We start from the raw sequence: 15890 nt of genomic DNA, 5'->3' as shown, positions 1-15890 counted from the left end.
GGGCCTGTTTGTGATGCCTTCATATCCGTTGCAGACACATGAAACGTCCTGCGGCCCAGACCACAGCACAGTCTGCAGCGCCACCGCAAAGATGAGGCAACAGCGTCATGATGATGACGATAATGATGACGATGATGATGATGATGATGAAAGCTCAGCTTAGGCGAGCGCCGCTCGTCTGATGCTGTTTATGATGAAATTATGAGCGCAAAGCATTTGCATTCATTATGTATAACATTTTATTTTATTTTTTTTTTATTGTTGTTTTTTTATCTCTTCTCATAATTATACCCTGTACCCATTAGGCGCGGAAGGAGCAGCGCTATGTGCAGTTATGCAACTGTATGCAACAGGCAGAGGAATTATTTTGAAAATATGCAAAGTGTTAACTTTTAAGCTGCCAGCAAACACAAGCTTAAATGCTGCACGTGCTGACTGTACAGGGTATTTGCCCGTCAAGCATATTTGCTTGCCACTGCTCTAGAATTTAAACTAACTTCGCTCGTTAGCCTCAGCCTCTGTCCCGGACGCCAGCGCAAACGCGGATGAGGCGGCTTAAATGCAATGCCACAAAGCGTTAATGGATTTTTTTTTCATCTCTCTCTTTGCAATTTTTATTATTATTTACACTTGGTAATGCGATGTGCGAGTATGTGTGTGTCTGTATGTGTGTGTGTTTCATATGTCTGAGCGTAATTTTTATGAGCATTGCTTTTGCAATACATGTACACGCATCTTAGGGGTGTTCAGGCATAAAATTTAATTGATTGCCATAGAACATATGTGCATAAAAAGGGCATTCGCAGTAGTATTATGTAAGTAGAGTATTAAGTCGTTTTAGGAATAATTCATATCTTGCTAAGTGCGAAAAATCGTATCTGACAAAATGGAAATTATTTGGCAAATACAAATTTTAATGGATAAAAAATGATAACCCAGACAGATTATTGATTATTTCACAGATAATTAAGTTGTCTTAAGCTTATATTTTCCTATAAGAAAAAGTTAAAAGAATATTTTTAATGGTCTAAGGAATAAAGACCCATACCCCATACTATATATTAAAAATATTGCATTTTAACAACGTATATATCAGAAATATTTTAAAAATTGCTGTTATAAATACTTGGTTATATTAAGCTAATCGCATGTATATTAGGAGATTATTTATGTACATATGGGGCCACAATATTACTGCACTTATTATAAAAAGGATTAAACGCAAAGTCTGATAATAATACTATACATATCTAAAGCTCACTATAACATTTATACATACATAAAGTGTTTTATTCAGGCAACGGATATAAACAATAATATTTCCCAGGCAAGATTTAATGAATATGTATATAATTAAGTTTTACACGTTAGGTTACTATAAAAAAATATATTTCAATTTATTATTTTCACTTAACGGCTACTTTTGTTGAGTACATTCAGATTTGCTTCCCGAATATGAACTGATTTATCTAACTGTTGCGGTCGCTTAGCAAACTTCGCTTTGAGAGAGTTTGAGTCAAAATTGAGTGAAGTTTGAGCTGCGTCAGCAATTATGCGTGGGATAGTACTCTGATGGGAACATTGACAGTGGCGTGATATTTAGGGTGAATTGTTTATGTCTACCAAAGGGGGACAGTTTGATCTTGACCAATGTCGATGTTATCACCAGGCTCTTTGTTTACAATATTAGAAATGTTTATAATTGTGCTTATGCTTATGTGCTAAGTTATGTTAAAGGGTGGGTGCGACTATGGATATGTCACTCCCCCAACCATTAGAAAAGTGCCTGTCCTCAGGTGTTTAAGTTTGGATATAGTGTAACATTTTCTTCTTTTACAATTGGTATATCTCCTATTATTGTAGGTGTTTCTTCTACTTTGGGTTTTTTATATTTTATAATTAATTTCTTAGGTATGCTTTTGAACTTATATGTCAAATACAGTGTTAAACTTATTAATATGATTACAAATATGGTTATTGTAATTATCTGGAATACATTGTTAAATTTTGTATGTGCATTTATAATTTGTTTCGTTTGTACAAACGAAAGTGGTTCTAATTTTATAACATCATTGCTTACGTAAATGCTTTGAGTATAATCTAACATATTGTTTGAAATTGAAATTTCATTAATTTGCAATGAACAATTAAAGATTTTTATTATATTGTTTCCTTCTATTGTTATTTCGTTATTTATACAATTATGGTTTAATATAGTTTTTGGTAAATTCCAAGTTAAAATTATATTTGGTTCTATGTAGTTGATTTGAAAATTTTGCAAAATTTTAGTATAACTACATTCTGATGTTATTTGGTTTAAAATTCCTGTTAAACATTCATTATTAATTAATTTTTTTGTTTCTCTGCTATAAACTTTTTTATCTTGGGTAAAATATTTTTCATGAGCTATTTCTGTCAAAATATTATTATTTTCATCCGGGTATGGAATTATTTCGAATACCGGGCTTTTTATTATTTCTCGAGGAATATGGGATATTATCAGTATTTCGTTTGTATCTGATTTAAACCAAGTGGAAGTTTTTGTATTCAACAATTTCTCAGAATTAACATGCAACAAATAGTCATGTTTTAGTAATTTTGGGTTAAAAATTCCTAATCTTGTGAGCTGCATTCCCATCTCAATGTCTTCTATATATTCTGTAAAGTGTTGTAAGTTAAATATAAGGATATCTAATTTCTTTCCTTTTTGTTTCTCTTGATCTAGTTCGTTCATGATTTCTATTCCTTTGTTTATAGCTTCTATTATGTAATTTAATTCGTTAACCTGAACGCTGTTTTCTGCTAAGTTGCTTATTTTTTGTTCAATTTCTGCTTTGTCTTCTTGATTTAATGTTCCAAATAAGTATTTATATGCTGTTCCTACTATGTTAACTAAACCTCTTTTGCTACGTTTGGCTATTTTTAAGCCGTTTATTTCTCTGTTTAATTTTTCTACTAGGTATTCGATTTGTATAAGGTTATTGAATTCTTTACTTTGTTCAATTAAATTGTTAAAAGTTTCTTCGGTTTTTGTTGAGGTTATTTATTAGTTTTTCTTTATTAGCTTGAGTGTCATACTCTGGTGTACCTGCATATATGAATATGTCCGCTGGTGTTCTGTTAGTCGTTTTGTGCTTTGTTTTATGATTGTACGTGTAGAGTATAGTTTCAAATTTTGTAAGTTTATTTTCGACGTCTGAGTCGCTGTTAATGATTCTTAGTTTTTCGTTAACTGTCTTATGAAATCGTTCTACGTCGGATATACCGTTTTTACTAGTGGTTATATTAATATTTACTGCTTCTGATTTTAGCCATAATTGTAAAGCTGTGCACATAAAAGCTGAGTCTTTGTCTGCCTTTATTTCGATGGGTTTACCCATTTGGTTGAACACTTGTAATATAGCTCGTTTGGTTTCTAGCCAGTCTCTACTTTTTATTTCTATTAATGATGCAAATTTTGAATAGATATCAATGCAAGATAAAAATTGTTTATCTCCTACTATGTAAAAATCCATTACATATTTTTCTCGGATATTAGCGATTTCCGGAGTTATTTCGAAAGTTAATTTTGTATCTCTGTGTTCTGTTTTTGCGATGTTGCAAATCTCACATTCATTTATTAGATTTTGAATTAGATTTTGATAATCTGGGAAATAGTGGGTTTCTTTGAACCAATTGATAGTTTTTTCAATTCCTGGATGTAATAATTCTTTGTGCTTTTTTAATATTAATTCTTTGAATTCTGCGTATGTTTGAAGGTCTATTAATTTTGTACTAGTTTTCATTGCCTTTGTTGAATTATTCGGACTTATTATTTCTAAGTAGGCTTCTTGAAAAATTGGAAAATCTGCTTCGTTGTGGAAGTATAGCACACTTTTCTTTGTGCATAAGTATTCTTTTATTAATTCTTTGGCATGCGTATTAGTCATGTCTTTGTACGTAATTTTTATGTTGGTTTTGTGAAAGTAATTCGTAACTTTTGTTTCGTTCTCGGTTCCTTTTTCAAATTCTATTTGTCGATTATAATAATTAAGTGGTCTTTCTGTGATTTGTAAATGGTTACTGTTGTCTTCTTGAGCACTATGTATTGTTGCTCTTGTGCTAATTGTATCTTCGCCTAAGAAGTTTTCGTTTAATTGAATTCTGGACAGAGCATCTGCCACATAATTTTCTTTTCCTGGGACGTATTTAATTTGGAAATCAAACTCATTTAGCTTGATCTTCCACCTTTGTAATTTCATGTTAGGTTCTTTCATATTATTTAACCAGACGAGTGGTCTGTGATCACTAAGGATTTGAAATTGTCGACCAAAGAGATAGGACCTAAAGTATTTAGTGGCCCAAACGATTGCTAATAATTCTTTTTCAATCGTTGAATAATTTAACTCATGCTCGTTGAGAGTTCTACTTGCATAGCATATAGGCTTATGCTCTTGCGAAAGGACGGCCCCTATTGCCATATTACTCGCGTCTGTAGTTAATGAAAATGGTTTTTCGAAGTTAGGGTATATTAAAATTGGGTCGGATGTTATGAGTACTTTTAGCTTTTCAAACGCTAGTTCGTAGTCTCTGTCTTTTATATTGATTTTTGCTCCTTTTTTTAATTTAAGTGTTAATGGTTTTACTATATTAGCGAAATTTGGTATAAATTTCCTATAGAAACCACATAATCCTAGAAATGATTTTATTTCTTTTGGGGTTTTTGGAATTGGGAATTTGACAATTGCTTGTATCTTGTTGGGATTTGGTTTTATACCCTCAGTTGTGATGATGTGACCGAGAAATTCAGTTTCTTTTCTCATAAACTCGCATTTATCCAACTGTAGTTTTAAGTTAGCTTCTCTAAGCTTCTTAAATACCTTTTGTAGCGACAAAATGTGTTCCTCCAATGAAGTGGAAAAAATAATAATGTCGTCTAAGTAGACCAGACAATCCTTAAAAATTAAATCTTCTAAGAGATTGTTCATACAACGTTGGAACGTTGCAGGTGCATTCTTAAGACCAAATGGCATGCGAGTGTACTCGTAATGGCCATGTTTAGTCGAAAATGCGGTCTTGGGTATTGAACCAGGATCCATTTGGATTTGGTGAAAGCCTTTGGCTAGATCAATGGTTGTGAAATATTGACATTTTCCAAGTTTGTCTAATATTTCATCCATGATCGGGATAGGGTATTTATCATTAATAGTTAGTTCATTGAGATTGCGGTAATCTATGACTAACCGGAATTTTTGCTTTCCAGATGCATCGTTTTTCTTTGGAACGATTATTACTGGTGAGCAGTAAGGGGATTTGGATTTACGTATGATATTTTGTTTTATCATATCGCTTATTTGTTTATTTACTTCCTCATCGTATATTTGAGGATATTTGTATGGACGCTTGTAAATTGGGTCCTCATGTTTTGTTAGAATTTTGTGTTTAATTGTACTAGTGAAAGTCAAATTGTCACCTTCATGGTACTGGATATCACGAAATTCATGTAAAACTTTTTTTATTTTTTCTTTTTCTTCTGAGTTTAGGTGCTCTAGCCTAAACTCATTGTTTTCTATTAATTCATTATTTATAGCGAAGTTAAATGGTCTGTCCTCTGTTGAGGGTGGATCAAGGCACTCTTGTGCGGTCATGTCCTCTTCGACCTCTTCGTCATTATATCTAAAACAAAAGTTAAATTCTCCTAAGGTTACGGATCCTTGTGCATAGTCTATTTTTGCTTGACATGCCTCAAGGTATTCTCTCCCAATCAGAACATCATAATGCTCTGAGAAGTCGTGAATATAGAATTTTTGTTTGCTCGGACAAATTTTGCTTGCTCCTAATCGTATACTTTGTTTTAATTCAATAACACCATTTATGGTGTGAACCTTTAATGTTTCGTTGTAAACTGGAAAATTTAAGCGGTTAGTTTTCATTAGATTAATGGTTGAACCTGTGTCGATGACACATTTTAGAACTTCGTCATTCATAATCAATTTTATGAATGGATTTCTTCTGTTTGTTCCGAGGCTTGCTGATGAAAATTTTCGGATGTATCCATTTTCATCTGCCCACTGTTACTATCTCTTTGACGTTTAGTCGGAGGGTTTGGTGCATTCAAGCGTGAATGGGACTGATTTTGGTAGTTTAAGGGATTTTGGTATCTACCTTGACTTAATTTCTGTTGGAACTCGTGGTGAGCTTTCTGATTGTCTTCGGACTTATTGTGCTGTTTATTTTGTGCGTGATAACTCTGATTTGTGTTGGAATAACCACTTGAAATGGTGGTTGGGTTAGCATTTTGCTGATAATTTCCCATGTTCCTACGATTGTTATTTGGATTTCCCTGAACATTATTATTTTTAGGTTTTTCAGTAACGCTATTTTCATATAATCCCTCTCTTTGAGCTACTTGCTTTAGTTTTTGTGTCGACGTAATGTCGTGTCTGGCTAACATCATGAAAAGCCTATCTGGTAATTTTTTTGTAATAACATCTTTGATTGTGTTATTCATAGCATTTGTATAAAGGGTTGTATTGCTAGGTATATTTTCTAGTGCTAACTTATTTAAAATAACAAAAGATTTATTCTCGAGCTCCTCGATGAACTTACGGACGTTTCCTTGGTAATTCGTGTTGTATAAGCGTCGAAGGAGTTCTTCAAATGGTGTCTGCACTTTGTATTCTTCAATCAATGCGTTTCTCAGCTCCTGCCAAGTGTTGGCTGCTGTCCTTTGTGATATTCTCTGAGCATCTCCTGTGACTTGCAATTCGATGGCTCCGTATAAGATGCTATGTTGTCTAACATCTCGGGTTGGATACAGGTGTAGGATGTAATCTATCCTTTTAATGAAGGCGTTTAGTTGATCCGTTGATCCGTCAAAGCTTGGCACCTGTCTAAGTTGTGAAAGGGCCTGGTTGAGGTGTTGTTCTGATAATTCCATTGTCATCTTGGTGTAATACACTTTTTTTTGAATAGTTTTGAGTTTGTAGGTTTGAACTTTATTGTTCTTTGATTTTGCACTTTTATTTTAAGTTAAAGTTTGTGATGGATTATTGTGTAAATGTTTTTTTTTTTTTTTGTGTGTGTGTCTTAAAAAGACTCAGTAATAACGTATTGCAGGGATCAAACGATATGCAAAGCCAGTCGTTATTAACTGTAGTAGCTTTATTGCCCAAAGGGTCAATATTATTAAGCTACTAATGACCCGAAGGTTCTTGTGCGGATACGTATTCGAGAAAATTTTTATTACACTCCGACAACACTTTCGGTCGCGATTGTGCGTTAGATCTGGGAATTAATTATCCTTTAGCGATCTTTAATTTTTCCCGACGTATCCTACCGGCTGCGCCAATTAAGTTTTACACGTTAGGTTACTATAAAAAAATATATTTCAATTTATTATTTTCACTTAACGGCTACTTTTGTTGAGTACATTCAGATTTGCTTCCCGAATATGAACTGATTTATCTAACTGTTGCGGTCGCTTAGCAAACTTCGCTTTGAGAGAGTTTGAGTCAAAATTGAGTGAAGTTTGAGCTGCGTCAGCAATTATGCGTGGGATAGTACTCTGATGGGAACATTGACAGTGGCGTGATATTTAGGGTGAATTGTTTATGTCTACCAAAGGGGGACAGTTTGATCTTGACCAATGTCGATGTTATCACCAGGCTCTTTGTTTACAATATTAGAAATGTTTATAATTGTGCTTATGCTTATGTGCTAAGTTATGTTAAAGGGTGGGTGCGACTATGGATATGTCACTATATACATATATATTTTACAGTAAAAGTAAAAGACATGCAATAGACTTAAATAAGCATCTCATAAAAATATACATAAAATACTACTATACATTATAAATATTAAATATTTTTAAATACTATAAGAGTATCCCATGTATATGTCATAATAAACCAAAAAGCAATTATGCTGAAACACCCTAATGCAGCATTCGGTCTGGCGCACCCAAAAAACTAGGCAGCACTTTTTAATGGCATTCAAATTTTTTGAATATCCACAAAAAAAGGCGCATATATGCGCATATTTATATATTTATTTTTATATTTAGCTAACAAATATGTAAAGCTCTATTCAAAGGCATATTTGACTTGATGTTGTTGCTGCTGTTAGCCACGCCCTTGTATTAGTTGCATTGAAATTCTAATTTGCGCAATTGGCAGTGAGGGGCGAGCTTGGGTAGGGGAAATGGAAGCAGAGCAAAGCTACTTCTGACTGGCTGGAGCTTGCTTTTGTTGGCTATTGCTGGCATTTTTTGCGCTAAATGATTACACTTAACTGGATTTGCATATATTTAAGCATTTCCTTATACGCACTGAGCGGAAAACGAAATGTATGCACGTGCGCACGGCCCCCCTGCTGCCCGCCCAACCGCCCTATCCGCCTGGCTGACTGCTGCACAAAAGGATTATTAAGGAGCTTCATATGTAAATGAAAACCAAATGCACACGCAGACAAACGGGCAGCAGGACAAGAAGCACGAGTAGGTGGAGACACACAATCCAGTAAAGAGAAGAAACTGTGAAAGATAACCTGGCAGCCGCAGTTTGGCAAACACACACACACACACACACACACACACACACGCACGCACCACAGAGGCAACAGCAGGTACCCTGCCCCGCCTGCTGGCAGACAATGTTTGGGTAAGGACTATGGAGGCCACCTTTATGCCTGGCTAGAAAGTAGGTGAAAAGGCAGCGACAAGAGAAGCTGAAGCTGGAGCTGGAGCTGGAGGTGGAGGTGGAGTTGTTGCCGGCAGACGAGACGTCGCACAAATGGGACCCGCACCCGTTCGTTGGCCCGTAATTTATGCTCAAGATAAAGTCCTTGAATAAATACATGGAAAATCCTTTGAAATTGAAATTAAATACGAATATAATTTTTTTAAACTTATTTGGCCTTAAACGCAATTGCAGACAAAAGGCGCTCGGAAAATGAAATTAACATTTGAGTGCTGCGGCCAAAATTAAAAGCCAGTTTTCCACAACCAACACACACACACACACACACACACTTGCATACACACACACGCATACCAATCAGCTCAAATGGGACTTTTGGGCTCGGCGCGCATATTTATTGAAGCAATAGATATGTCTGCCATGAAATTATAATATTTGGTAACTGAATCCTCTGCGCTAGCTGTTCATATTAAATGAATTTTAAGCTCAAGCCAGCGCGCTAAAGTCGCATATAAAGAGCATATTAAATAAGCATAAAAGTGGGTTTGAATGGATAGGACCTTAAACAAAAAGCTTTCAAGGTACGTTAAAGCTTCAGCTTAGATACAAAAGTGCCTGGCGAATATTACTTAAAGCTTCTAATGGAAACCTTAAGTTAAAGCTTGGGGCTAGGATTCTAAAGTGCATTGAGTACATTGCATATAGTTTCAAGAGAGAAGCTTTGGAGAAAAAGATTGTAAGCACATAAAAGCTTAAAGCCTATAATGGAAACTTTAAGTAAAAGCTTGAGGCTCCATCAAACTACCATTAAATGAATGGCAGCATTAAGTGAATGGCAGTTATAATATCTTTAATGCAATGCTAATCAAGAAAAGTATATAGTATAGAAAAGAGGAGCTACGAAGACAAAGCTTTAAGTATCTTGCATATATTTATAAAAAAAGCTTTTGATAAAAACTTTAAGTAAAAGCTTGGGGCGCCATCAGCCGCTGGGATTGTAAATTGCACTGAGTGCATGGCACATAAATATTTCTTTTCAGCTGCTGTCTGTGTTTTTCATTTTCAGACCCAACTCCAACTTGGATCATTTGGCAGTTATAATATCTTCAATCGAATGCTAATATTTACATACACTGCCAGCTCCATTGATATGTGGCCCAGTATGTCCGTTTGCACCTGTTAGGCACGCTAACAATGTACAGGTGCGCATTGCTGTTGTTACTTTTCGCTCTAACGATTTTTATTTTCATTGCAATAAACATAAATTTCAGCTTGGGATTTGTTTGGCATTCAGTTTAGAAACAAAAGAGAAGCAAAATCAATTTTCAATCTGCATGCACAACAATTTTATCGTATTTAAGTTGCAGTTTTGCCAGTTTCGTCCAATTGGTTCATACAAATTGCATTGAGCTAAGGCAAACCGTTGGCAAATTTAATTATTAGAAAACAAACTCTATATGTTTTAATTTTATATTTCTACCCATCTCCCGCTCCGCATTGTTTTGCTTAGCTCTTATTGAACTTTTGCTATTGTATGAATTGATGTTTTATTTGGTTTGAGTTTTAGCCAAAAGCCGCCGGCATTGGCGCAAAGCAAATCGCAAAAATTAATAATTAAACAATTTTGCGAAACTATGTAATTGACAAATAAAATGCAATGTAAGCAATACAATGCCAGTCACAGAGTGTGAGCGAGCGCTTAAAATGATTTATAAATATGCAAATTATGCGCGCAATCAACAAGAGCCAAGCATTAAAAATTATTATAAATTTTATAAATTAAATTTCTAACCAAATACCATTACAAAATACATAAAGCATTCAACATGGCACAAATTCTATAGACAGCATATGATGATTTTATGTATAACAAGTGTCTGGACTCGGCTTTGAACCTTTTCAATAGAAAACTTCAATTTATTATAAATTTATTCAGTTCTATTTATATTTATTTGGCCAAATAACTTAACTTTTCATGTTGAGAGTACTTTGAATTGAGTTAAGTATGAAAAAGGTACGGCTACGTCTGTTCCCAAAATACATTCACAGATTTTACAAAAAAGATTTTACCTGCGACATATTTCCATTAAAAACAAACAATAAAACAAAGTCTTTTCAATTAAAAGAATTTGCAGCGTAACCCAAGTATTTACAGCATTTGCTCAGAGTGTAAAAAAGACAAACAAATTAAAGTAAAATTGATTTGAGAACAGCTTTGTCGCGCATATTTCATAGCTATCGTTAAGAGTATATATTTCAAATATATAAATGCCACACACATAATATAGATACATTTTGTTACCTAGACAATTTATAGTTATGCCAACAATTGCATAAAGCTCGCCCTTTCTCTGTCTCTCACTCACGCACACTTAACCTGGCCCAAAAAAAAAATAAAAGCCAAACTAAAGCAAATCAAAACACATTTTTAGGTCGAAAATTGTCTAAAAATGTGCAATTGGCGCGCTTGGCACGGCCAAAGCTGGCGGCTTTGGCTATATAAATTTCAATCTATCATTTATTCAAGTCCTAGGCCCTCCGCAAAAGATACAAAACGAACAACAACAACAAAAACAACAACAGCAAATGCATTGCCGCGGCCCAACGCGCCGCTTCGCCATAAATCCCCATCAGATACGCGTATATTTATTTACTGCAACTCACACAGATACATTTACACCCACACCCACACACATACAGAAGCACAGCAAAGACAACGATGGCGACAAAAATTGTTGCCGAAAAATAAAATGGCTGCTTTATATTTTATTTGATTTTGTTCGCCAATACCCTGTACAGGTGCCTTTGGTTTGCGTATATTGATTTTAAAAATAAATCAAATAAAATAAAATTAAACAAATAATTTAATAGTAATATTAATTCTTGCATGAAATTGATTTCCCTTAATCTGAAGCTTATAAAAAATTTTACCTTATATAATTTTTAAAATAATTATCAGCTTTGTTTTTCATTTAAATGATTTAAAGAATGCGATCCAAGCAAACCCTTTGCTTTCGTTGTGTTTGTTTTAGCTGATAAATAATTCCTTTTAATTAAGAAATTTCGCAAAGGAACCCATCAAGTAGCCTGTTAACCTGTTAATTATTGAAAATAAATCTCTTAGCTGCTCATTCGCACAAATTTTGTGGCGTGAAACTAAATAAAACAATAATACAAATTACTTAATTTAATCAAAGTTAAGCCGCCGGGCATTAAAAGTAGCCTCCATTCGATAAGCATAGCACGGCAAATGTCAAGAGTTGCGTATTTGCTTGAAATACAATACATATTCTCTTTGCCCCATTTTGTTCTATTCTAGGTTTTTGCTTCTTTTTTAAATCTGATTACAAATGCGAATGAAGAAGTAACTTCATTTTAGTTAAGTTAAGTCCAAACCATAAAGCCCTAATTTGGCATAAAATTATTTCAAGCATCTTTTTATATATACTCTCACGTACAGGAAATGCTCTGTTATATTTGCTGCAATGTTGGTTCTTCTCTAAATCTTATAACAAATGTGTCTTCATTGTAAAGCTAGATAGAAATATAAACATATCTGCATCATTCCAGTTGAGTTGAAATGATAAAGCCTTGAGTGAGCATTATCCTGTAGGTATTTCTCTTTAGTACAGGATATGCTGTATTCTATCTGCTGCTGCAATGTTGACTAGAGCATGCCTACTTGCTTTTTATCCTTTTGGTTAGGCTTGGGCTAATAAAAAGGGATTTCTGCCTGGGTCTCTCGTTCGGTTTCCGCCAATTTTATGGGCGCTTTTATTTTTGAATATTTTTTTTACAGAACCTGCTGCTGCTGCTGCTGTTGTTGTTGTGTGTGTTGTGGAGTGTGGATGTGTGGTTCGTAGCCGCTAAAATATTTATGACAAGCGTTGCCCATGAACAGCAGCAGAAGCAGCAGCAGCGGCAGCAACGACGATTTTTCAATATTTGCAAAACAAAATAATAATAATAGTAATAAGGGTACAAAAAGTCTGTATGAGTAATTAAAAAAGTTGCCAGAAAACAAAATGAATGCACTCAAAATTGCAGCGGATTGCATTTCGAAGCGTTTTCATTACATTGAACAAGCGAAGGCTAAGGGTTTCGCCCAACTGGCCAAACTCAAATCAATAATGGGCTCATATGCAGCAGAGTCTAGACTTGCCCACATTTAAACACCCGAATGTCTGTTCATTGACGACCTACATCAATCATTGTGACAATGAACTGATTAAAACATGAAGAGCATAAGAGGATTATATTCTATGTGGCAAGCAAATGAAAAACTGCATTTGGGTTACGCTCATTTCTAATGGAACAAGAAAAAAAAATAAACAAAAGTTTGCTGTACTCATAATTGAAAAGTTGATAGAGTGTTTATTCCGTAGAGTAAAACAATATATATAGTCTAAATGATAATTTAAAATTGATATTTATACCGTGCTCACAATGAGTAGAAGAGTATATTAGTTAGTTTGCCGTTAAATTGCAATCCCTACTTTCGTGGGATAAAGTGTAAAGATATTTTTACAGGCGTCGAAAAGAGTGCTCACAATTATTTATGATTGATTGCTTAATATTAAGAAAAATCTTTTAGATATGTTTATGCTTTCTATAGCTAATTCCACTTTTATACTGTATTAAGCAGTCGTTGATACCCGACTGAAAAGCTGTCACGTTTTTTAAAATAACCAAAATGTAATTAATCTCATACATTATTATACTAATTGCCATTTAAATATACATTATAATAACTCAAAGCTTAAATTTCACTATAATGCAACCCCCCGCCCCACCTCAGCCATATCTTGATGGGAATCAGAGCTGCGGTATGTAAAACTATCAATAAAATAATTATTTGCCTTTATGGAGCTTTTCTGCCCAAGTCTGCTTTCCCTCGTATACTTCCATTTATAGATAATAAAACAAAGACGACAAAACGAAAACTAAATTTTTTAAGTAACTCGCACAAGTTTTTGCAATTTCCCTTTAATAATAATCTATGCAGAAATCGTAGTTAGCTTTTTTCCGCTTTTACTCTTACATTGGCGAAAAACTTTCGTTTGGCTGGAAAACTTGTGGCATTCACTTTTGTTCTCAACTATTAAAAACAAAAAAAAAAAAAAAATGAAAAATAAAATTGGGTTAGCCAAAAATGATACCGAAAATTGTTCAATTAGTTTTTACGTGCGCTCATCTTTTATTCGCTTTATGCTTTATGCATATTCTTAACAAAAGTTTTTCTTTATTTTCCGCATTGAAAATGTGCAACTTTTAACGTGGGAAAAACTTTTGCATCTATTGTTGCACCTGCGGGAATTTCCCTTGCTATACATTTTTTTTTTTTTTTGTTATTATTCTGCACATTTTTTAAATTTACATTTTTTTGGGTTTTTGCTGCAGTTGAACGAGTTTTATATGAAACAAATATGTGCACTTGCCAAAGGGTAGCACGATTCCATATGCAATATGAAACGCATTTTTGTAGGCAAGGTTTTTTTGCCAGATTATTAAAGTGCCAGATATCGGAACAGGTCGAATCGCAACTATTCGGAAAGACTTTGAAGTTTAGCGATTCGAGCCTTACATCTAAAAGGGTGTCTTGTATTCGGTGCAACTTGACATGCAAAATGGCAGACTGATTGAGGGCAATTCTTATTGACACATGGATGGGTTATTTATTTATTTCATTTCCTTTTTTTTTTGTTTGCTTTGCGCCCAAAACTGAGGCAAGTCTTCTGCCCGGCAAACTTACAGCAAAAAAGTTGCACACACACACAAAGAAAGAGAGGAGATATATGTATCTCCATAATGGATTGCACTTAACATGCCACACACACACACAAACACAGACAGCGACACAGATACAAAGCAAACCGCAAGTGCAACATGCACATAGCAGCATAGGTAATACATCATTTAAGTGTGTGGGTCGAAAACTCACCTGTGAGGCACCTGACTGCAATGTTGTGATATTTTCTAAGCGTAGCCCTCTTCTTCCTACTCTGCGGCTGCTTCTTCTTCTACTGCGGCTGGCTGTAATCCCAAAAATGCTTCTGTGGGTTTATCTTTCACCCTACGACGGTCGCTGCTTCTGCTGCTGCTGCTGCTACCGCTGTTGTTGTTGTTGTTGTTGTTGCTGTTTCTTTCTAATCCTTTGTTTATGTTTATGGTAATCCACATGAATATCCAACTAGCACCAATGCACACACGCGCGCACAAACACTCTGTACGGCACACACGTATACGATTTGTGCAATTGTATTTGCATAGATGGCGAATTTAAATTTCGTCACACATTACGTGGGCGGCATATGATTTGCCTATTTGCCTATTGTCAACTCTCTGTCATAACACACACAGACGCACACACATAAACGAGCACAGAAATGCGCGCACTGAATGCCACACACACACACTCACGCACACAGAGAGACGCACACCTACAGGCGAGTGCCGCGTAAGCGTAACGGTTAATGTCCGAAATGCTCGTCGCAGTAACGAGATTTTTGGCTGGTATGTGTTTTGATTTAATTTCGAATTGATTTTCGAACTGCACTCGCGCGCTTTGTTGTTAAACGGATTTGCATATGAAACCGCAATTATTTAATTCAAACGTTTTATTTTTACTTCATATATTTACATAGTTTGCCAATTGGAATTTAGTACGATTTAGGGATCGCAATGGTATAGCACAGTAACATGTCAATCTATGCTGGAGAGCAGTTTAGTTTTTCGTTATTTTTTGCTGCTTTTGCTTAGCTCGACGAGTTTGCTGTTGTTGAAATAATCGCCGTCCGACGCGTGAACCGCTCGCTTTGAAACTTCGGAAGTAACTGAATTCGCTTTCAGCAGAGCAGCACCTGGTTGGGTCACCTCAGCGGCAGCGCCAAAGAGAATGAGAGAGCGGCAGCATAGCTACAAGAGCGCGCGCAACAAACAGAGAGCGGAGCATAGAAAAAAAAAATCAACTTTTGTTTACAACACTCTAGCCGGCGAGCGGCAGCAGTACTGTAGGAGGGGGTTTGTTTTGCAAAGAGCGCAAGCGTCACAGCTGAGCGTGAGAGAATATAACTGAGAGTGACGCTGTTAAGCAGCGCTTATCGTTTACATAATTCAATTTCCTTTTACTTAAGCACTTACAGTGGCAATCAAAATACCGAGAGAACTACATATAAATGCAATGTACCGCTGAGAGCGGTGTGGATGAAA

The 15890-nt window shown here is 35.2% G+C and overlaps 1 protein-coding gene across 1 annotated transcript in view; it reads right to left on the bottom strand.

Moving 5' to 3' along the window:
- The window catches only part of olf413 (DBH like monooxygenase olf413), a 140104-nt gene extending 124583 nt beyond the window's left edge, over window positions 1-15521 (bottom strand). Inside the window, exon 1 of the mRNA XM_015175871.3 lies at window positions 14623-15521. The gene's annotated coding sequence lies outside the window, so the exon portion shown is untranslated. The remainder of the gene's footprint in view (window positions 1-14622) is intronic.
- Between the last annotated feature and the right edge of the window lie 369 nt (window positions 15522-15890).

This window comes from Drosophila virilis, chromosome 3 (genome assembly GCF_030788295.1).
Source record: "Drosophila virilis strain 15010-1051.87 chromosome 3, Dvir_AGI_RSII-ME, whole genome shotgun sequence".
Classification (NCBI taxonomy): domain Eukaryota; kingdom Metazoa; phylum Arthropoda; class Insecta; order Diptera; family Drosophilidae; genus Drosophila; species Drosophila virilis.
This window is presented reverse-complemented; position numbering and strand designations above follow the sequence as displayed.